This window comes from Haemorhous mexicanus, chromosome 3, assembly GCF_027477595.1.
Source record: "Haemorhous mexicanus isolate bHaeMex1 chromosome 3, bHaeMex1.pri, whole genome shotgun sequence".
Lineage (NCBI taxonomy): Eukaryota > Metazoa > Chordata > Aves > Passeriformes > Fringillidae > Haemorhous > Haemorhous mexicanus.
In genome coordinates this window covers 41,687,941-41,695,662 of record NC_082343.1, presented here as the reverse complement: position 1 = coordinate 41,695,662, position 7,722 = coordinate 41,687,941, and the positions used below count along the sequence as shown (strand labels likewise).

General features: G+C 43.9%; 1 long non-coding RNA gene across 2 annotated transcripts; it reads right to left on the bottom strand.

Moving 5' to 3' along the window:
* Nucleotides 1-2,500: 2,500 nt before the first annotated feature.
* Nucleotides 2,501-7,280, bottom strand: LOC132324891 (uncharacterized). 2 transcript variants are annotated; one of them, XR_009485761.1, is made up of 3 exons: nucleotides 7,147-7,280; nucleotides 6,704-6,898; nucleotides 2,501-4,745 (listed from the first exon to the last, which is right to left on the bottom strand). It is a non-coding gene; the product is annotated as an uncharacterized LOC132324891 (long non-coding RNA). The 2 variants fall into 2 exon arrangements; XR_009485760.1 differs by having other exon boundaries at nucleotides 7,081-7,205.
* Nucleotides 7,281-7,722: the final 442 nt, after the last annotated feature.

The following is a 7,722-nucleotide window of genomic DNA, read 5'->3' as shown; positions in this document are numbered from 1 at the left end:
CATCCTTCTTCAACTGGGTGTGTATAAGCCATCCTGGAGAACAGAGGAGAACAGACCTGTGCTTAGCCTGCTTGTGGCCCTCACAGTCATTCAAAATAAGCACGACTGTATGCAACTCTCAGTCGCCTTTGGGTCATTGAGGTTCATCTCATACCCTTTAAGCAATTCAGTCCTCCTACTGAGAAGAACTCCAGAACTTTTCCTGGAGTCTCTTCTAAGGTAACCAAGCCTCTCCCCTCTGAGGACAAGGGCTTCTCTTCTTGTCCTGCCAGTCTGGTGTTGCTCTTAGCCTGTCCTAGTCACAGCACAGCCATTAGTTCTAAAACCTTCTGTTGGTTTTTGTTATTGCTTATGCAGAGAGAAGAAGGGGTGTTCTGCACTAGGGACATTGCAAAGACAGAACAATCAGTGTGCATCAGAGCACCTCAGCAGAGTACTTTAGCATTGGAGAGTCTGAAGCAGCAGGCCTGTAAGACCCAACAACCAACAAGGCATTCTGTGGCTTATCGTATCTTAAAGAAAAACAAATGTTCACTTCTAACTTTGGGCACACTGAATGATTCCACATTTAGATAGACATTGGGCCTCTCACTTTTCACTTTTACATTCAAAATAAAAGCTCAGTTATTTGTTTTCTTTTTAAAATAATTAATAGAATTCCAATACAGAGTTGTTTTGATTTTTTTACCCCTCAGGATACTCAGACTCATAATAGTCTATCTGGAAAACTGGAACAGGCAGTGTGATAGAAATCTGCAGGTGTAACCTTGCTGCTAACCTAATCTGTGACCATCTCCTTTCTTCTTCTCCCCCTCACCTCTGTAGACGGACAGAGAAAAGAATGGCATTTCCCTGAGTTTGTAGCTGAGCAACTTTCTTTTCTGAAGAGTTGTGACCTCTAAGCTACAGATTAGCACAACTTCAACCCCACCCCAAACCATGCAAATACCTCTAACCCCTCTAACCCTCTGGTGGTCACAGATCAGAATCTTCTGCCAAAGCTGCAGGTGTTGAAAAGGAGCCTCTTTTGGAAGGAGTAGGATTAAGGAATGCCTCTGCTCCCAGTACAATAGGTTGCTCCAAAGCAGCCCTTGCTCAGCAGGGTAGGTCATTCCTTCCTGCTGTCCAGTTTCCATAGCCACATCCTCTGCACAATCTCCTGTGCTGATGTAAACTCAGCACCAGGATAGGTAAATAAACACTGAGCAGCTGGGTCCACCCGTTTACTTCAACACATTTGGGTGCAGCTACAACACATTAGGTGCCTTCTGAGCAGAGGAGAATCTGATACTTTTCCCTTGCAGTATTCATTTAAAACAACAGGGAAAGGGCCAGTTATTTGTCAGCAACCCAAACAATTGGATGGTCCTGTTCCAAAGACTCCTGAAAGCAGTGGAAGGACTCCCTCTGACTTCAAAAAGGCCCTGCCTGAATGGCAAAGTGAAATGTTACAGAGAATGCTGTTCATCTTAGTTTATTTCCTCTATGGAACTGAGTTCCGCCTTTTCTACACATGCTGGTAAACTTTCCCATGCAGCCAGCTTTCTTTTTTTTTTTTTTTCCTCCTTAACTTTTGTTTCCCTTCTTTGAAAAAAGTCTGTTATCACCTGGTTATTTTTCAGTGCTACAGTTTAGTTGTGATTGCCACTTGCTCCCACAAAGCAAAGCAGAGAGCAGTCCCCTCTCCTCGGACCTTCCAGGACTGCCATGGAGTGGGAAGGAGCAGGCCACCCAGCTGCACAGTGAGGAAGGCGTGCTCCTGGCACTCCACACTAACCACTCCACCTGCTTCTCCTGCACTGAAGTTCTTTGTCTCTTGTGAAGCTGGAGGGCAGCCTTGCTCCTGGGAAGGCAGCTCACTTGCTCCTAAATCTTTGCACAGACTTTGTGTTTCTTTGGTTTTGTATGAAAATCAGGATTTCTGTTTAGGTTTTTTAAACAGTGTTTTGTGTGTTGGGACTACAAAGCCATATCAGGGCACTTCACATGGTGTTGCTTTACTAAAGGAAAAATCCCAGAGTTGTCACGTTTCAATTTTTTCCCTTCCCCAGAACCCAAATGACTCAGGACTTGACAAATGCAGGGATGGGTCTTGACAGCTGCACCTATGACACAGGAAAGGAGCCACAGTGCTCAGCAGCAGAGCTGCTGCAGTGTCATGTGAGGAACTGAACAGATTGCCTTCTCCACCCCAAGCTCGCTCTGAGCATCGAGCTCAGAGACAGTCAATGGGCTGCCCATTATCTCCTGTGTTTCAGTCAATGCTAAACACAATGCTGGTGCTTTAAAGCACAGAAAGTAGATGTAATAGACTATCATATCAATGTTCTGCTTCACTGGAGCTAATCAGACTTGGTTTAGAACAAGCAATATAATTTTGCATGGGGATTATATTACCCGAGGACATTAAATGCTGGGAAAAAATCCCCAGAGACTAACCAATCCCCAAACCACCAAACCACAAACCAATTTTTGAGTCATTTACAAAAAAATCTTGCTCTTATTCTATAGGATTTGCTTTATTAATTCAGATTAAAAAAACTCAAACAAAAAAGAAAACCATCTCTTTCCAACAGAGAACACCATCAAATTGTTGTCTTGTATGTGTGGGCACGTACTCATGTGTGTATACCTGCAAAAATTGCATGTATCCCTGCATCACAATACAGTTGATTTAGCAACAGGATGTTTGGTGCTGCAAGTGCTGCAGCCTGAAGGACAGCCCATCAGACTGGCAGTGATGTAAGAAGCCAAGCAATTCCAGATCTCGGAAACCTTTTGCCTCCTGAAAGGCTATAAATAAAAGGAGAAATGTCATCTTTGGTCAGAAGATTGTGGTGTTGTGATAAAAAGATAATCTAAGCAATCAGGAGCATTTTGTCTGATTTGTGCAAAGTTGCGGCTGAGCAGTTATAAATTATATCACCATATTCAATTACTGGAAACAGCACTTCCTGAAACCTTTGCCGTCTGTAGGGAGATATCCCAGTTTCAGATGGACATTTGTTAATCACTGCATTACTTTTTCCACTTGAATGGGAAGAACAGGGTTTGTGCAGAGCAGGAAGTTCAAAAAGTCTCTCAATCTGAAGTGTTAAAACATTTGCCCATCTTTGCGATCTTTAAACTCATAACAAGCACAGAGTGTAAACAGATATCCTAAACATACTTTGATTGATGTGCACCATGAATAAAAAAGTTTCAGTTTTCAGCCATTTTATTAAAATGCTAATTAACTCAAAGCAAGAATACTTCCTCAAAATATACAGATTTTGATAAAGATTGTAACAGAAGGTCTTGAAGTTTTAAGGTGGTGTCTAACCATTTCTTCAGAGACAGCATGAACTGAAAACCTCATCTTTTCCTTTGAAAGACTTTGAATTTATTCCAAAGTAGAATTGAAGACAGAATTTAACACTTCAAAAATTGTTCCAAAGAACTGGGGTCATGAGTGGAGGCTCTTTTCCCCTAGTGAAAAAGGACGCCTTTGGTGCACATTATAAGCAGGAATTCATTCAGGATTGCACATACACACAGACACACTTGTAGGTGTGTGTCAGAAGTGGTAGACCTAATTAAAGGAGGCAAATGGAGCACATCCCTCATTCTACTTCGTAAAGAATCCTATTGTGAATCTGGCCAGCAGTAGCAGAACATCAGTGCACCACAGATAAGCACTGCTGGAAAAGTAAGAACTGACCAGACTGTAAGCTGACACCTCAGGGGTGTCGGTGCTCCAAAAAGTAGTGCAGGAAAACCACCTGTCAAGGTGACACTGTTTACAAAGGGATGCAATGGTAAATACCACCCCGTGACTTGGTATCATGCAAAGCAACCTCAGCCACAAAAGCTCATCCTGGCTGCTAAGCCACCTGGTGTGCCTTCTGGGAGAAGGCATGGTGTTCTCCAAAGAACCAGGGCAGGAGAAGCTAGAGGTACAGGACACAGACATATCAGCATCAAGGAGGCTGAGAGGAGCAATGAAGCAGGGTAGGTTGAAGGCCACTTTTATCTTGGACTCCTCAGTACGTGGAAGTGAACCCTGTCAAACAGCTTGGCTGTCACTCCTGGGAGTTTGGTATTCCTCTGTGCTGATGTGGCCATCTCTAACTCGAGCCTTGCTGTGCTGTATTGCGTGAGCCTTTGCTCCAGCTCCACCTCTCATGTCTGACTGCCAGGGTCCCATCCTTCCTGTCCCAGCACCTGACTAGCTTTCACAGCACTAGTGCAAGTGAGATGACAAAGACAACGGACAAGTGGTTGTGACAAAGTCTTTGTGAACAGGAGAGTCCTAGGCTTCTCTCCTCTCTCCTCTCTCCTCTCTCCTCTGTAACTATCTGTTTTCACTGTCTGTTACCCCACTGGTTTATATCAAGTTACTCTGGCATGACAACAGTAATTGGCAGTAGTAGATCCTCTTGGTTTAAATCCCAGGAGAAAAACTGATTTCTCTTGTCTATTTTGGTTTTATCTTCTTCAGACTTCCCACATTATAACTCCAGCATTGTCAAGAAGAAAATGTAGCGTAGATAAGACGCGGCCTGCTGCTTTTCAACCATGTGCCACTTTGAACAAGCTTATGGTCAGAGGTGGTTGGACAGCTGATTGCTGGTACTCACTTGCATTTCCACTATTCCTGGCTCTTGAACAGAGGGCAGGGATTGTGCTTTAGGTTGCTAAATCCTGGGGAAAAAACTGCCACTGGCACTGGGACCCATGAATAAATAAATATATTCTGATAAATCCTGAAAAAAGGAAAAGTAATTAGTCAGTGTTTACCATTCCATCATTCAATATTCTAAAATTTATCAGAATTTATCAGATCTTCAGCCAAGTAAGCAAGTGTGCAGAGATATTTTTTTTTAATGGATAATGAATATCTCACTCTGTCCCTCTGTCCTGTGTCCCTTCCATCCCAGATTGTGTCCCACCCAGCAAGCCTCCAGGGAACCAGCCTGCCACCATGCACCACCTGAGTGCTCACACTTTCCTGTCCTATCCATCCTGTGTGCTGCCTATAGGTAATAAGAACAATTAAAAATGTTTTGGGTGAGACAAGGCAGGACATGGAAGGAGGAGATAACCAGGAAGCAGGATGGTTATGTGCACCTTTCAGCTCTGCAGAGAAGTCTCACAGAAGCAGAAGCAAAGAGCAGACCCCTCCCAACCTATGATTCTTCACAAGAGCAGCTACAGAGACTGCCTTGTCCTGAAGAACAATACAAAAGATTTGCTGGAATAACTGGTTCAGTGCAGTGAGATTGTAACATGATCTTCCAGTCGTGAGTGAAGGTCAGGGGGACCCTTTGTGGGGCTCCAGCCCACTGCAGTGTGCCATCACCAATCACTACACAAGGACTCTCTAATAGGGGTGAGGGCTTGATGGGCTTTTATGTGAGGCACTGTGATGCACAGAAAGAGACAGCTAGAATTAGCCTGTCTTGTCAATGACTGCACATGAGAAGCCTGATTTTCACTCTGATACTCATAGAAAGGACTTCCATTACTGAACTCCTTACAGCCTTCCAATTTGGGAATGAAAAGACAGAGACAATAGAAGCCCTTTAAACTTAAGCCCTTAATGGCCTTGGTAGCAGATTTGTTTGTGAGGCAAGTACTTGTTACCTCTTTATGCATAAAATCCAAAGCAAACCAAACAAACTTCAACAAAAAAAAAAATTCCATAGAATGTCAGGAATAAACCCACAAGAGTTGATTTAGGAAACAGCTTAAGACACAAGACAAGTTGGGAACTTCCATTTTCTGTTGGTTTTTGAGAAAAAAATGAAAGGCTTTAAAAATACATTACTGTAATACTTCAGATGAGAGCCACAACATGGAGCAGCTCTGGACCAATAAGGCTGATGTGAGTTAGACTTGTCAGGCAGTTAAGAATGACCCAGCCACTCATTCACATCCTTCTCATAGAGGGAATGGGAAGAGAATGGGAAGGGCAAAAACAAGAAAACTCATGGGCTAAGATAACAGCAGTGTAAAAAGTAAAAAGAGGAAACCAGGGAAAAATAACTGAAGTAAAAACGAGCTCCATAACTGCTTGCCACCAGCTGACTGATGCCCAGCCAGCCCGAGCAACAGCAGCTCTGGCAAACTTTTCCCCTAACTTTGATTGCTGGGCATTGCACCATATGGTACAGAACATCCCTTTGATCAGCTGGGGTCAGGTCCTCCCAATTTCCTGTGTACCCTCAGGCCACGTGCTGGGAGAACAGGTGAAAAGCAGAAAAGACCTTGATGTTGAGCAGTGCTTAGCAATAGCTAAAACATTCCTGTGTTATCAACATTGTCTTCATAACAAATCCAAAACAGCAGCTGTGATGGGAGAATTAGAACTCTCTTTCAGCTAAAACCAGTACAATGGCTTTGATGGGGTAATGCAGGGTTGGCAGCGCCTTTTACACCCAATTATAAACTAACCTACCCTCACTTCAGAAAATGCTGGGCTAGAAGCCAAGGAAATGCATTTACTTTCTCAATATGTATTCCTTTTGCTTCTGATGTTTGTAATCAGAGCTGCTGGAGATATGCTTGAATGGCTGCTGACAGGAATGACAGAGTGTCTCTGACTGCAGGAGCGTTATCAGTGGAGGCACCCCCATCAAACGCTGTGCAGTGAATGCCTGCATCCAGCTGCCCTTCAAGGACTCTGTATTTTCTCCCTCTCCCTCCCTTTTCAGTCATTTACCTTTCGGGCTGATTTCAGCATCACTGTTCCTCCTTTCTCCTCCCTGAAAGGATATTTTGGAAGTATGGCTGATTGTTGTCAGTTGTAATTCTTCAAAAATGTAAATGTGCTTCAGAGAAGAGGAAGTATGGTATCTGTGACTCATCCATACTTCAGGCAAATTCTCTAGTTCAAGGGAAAATAAAAAGATGTGCCCTAAAAGAAAAAAAAAAAAGGTTTTAAGACCGGAATAACAAAGTTAAACAGGAAGAGATATTGAATACAGTCAACAGGCTTCAGAAGCAGCAAACATCTGATACTCAAGAAAGTAACAATAGGCTAAGAAATTAATTATTCCAGATGTATTGCGTATCCTGCACGCAAGTGGAATAGCAGACCTCCACTGAGAGATAAGTACAGCCTATTTTGGTTTGCTTGAGGACAGGCACCCTTCTTGCACCCACACAGTGAGAAGCACACGGCCCCAGCGCAGCTCCATCGACTGCAACGCAGCCAGGGCATCAGCGCCTGGCTCTCTACCAGGAACCCTCTCACTTGGAAACAATCGTGTGCTGCTTGCTATTTCCTTTCTGCCTCACCAGTGTCCTCTTGAGGAGTCACTGAGCTCAGACAGGATGCCTTTAAAGGGCCACAAGTTGTGTGTGTGCAGAACAAGTGGGACAAATCCTTGTCATCCTTCCGCTGCTGCTCACAAGCAAGACTTACAGTCCTGTGAAACAATGCCTCTGTGTCAGTGCCCACCCTGCAATGACACCTCACACACAGTGCAATGACAATTCACTCCCTGCTCCTGGCCATCCTGAGGACAGCAGCTCATGCAGCTCACTCATCCTGGGCTACTGGACAGCTGCTGTTGGCGTGGGGGTGATTGCTTTGCTGGTTTGTACAGTATTTAATGCTGTGTAACATGAAAGACAACAACAGTTATTGAAGTCAGGGTTTGGGTGCATAATTCTACCTAACACAGCATAAACAGAAGCTCAGGTGATGTGGAGGAACTCGCACCAGACTCTGTTGTC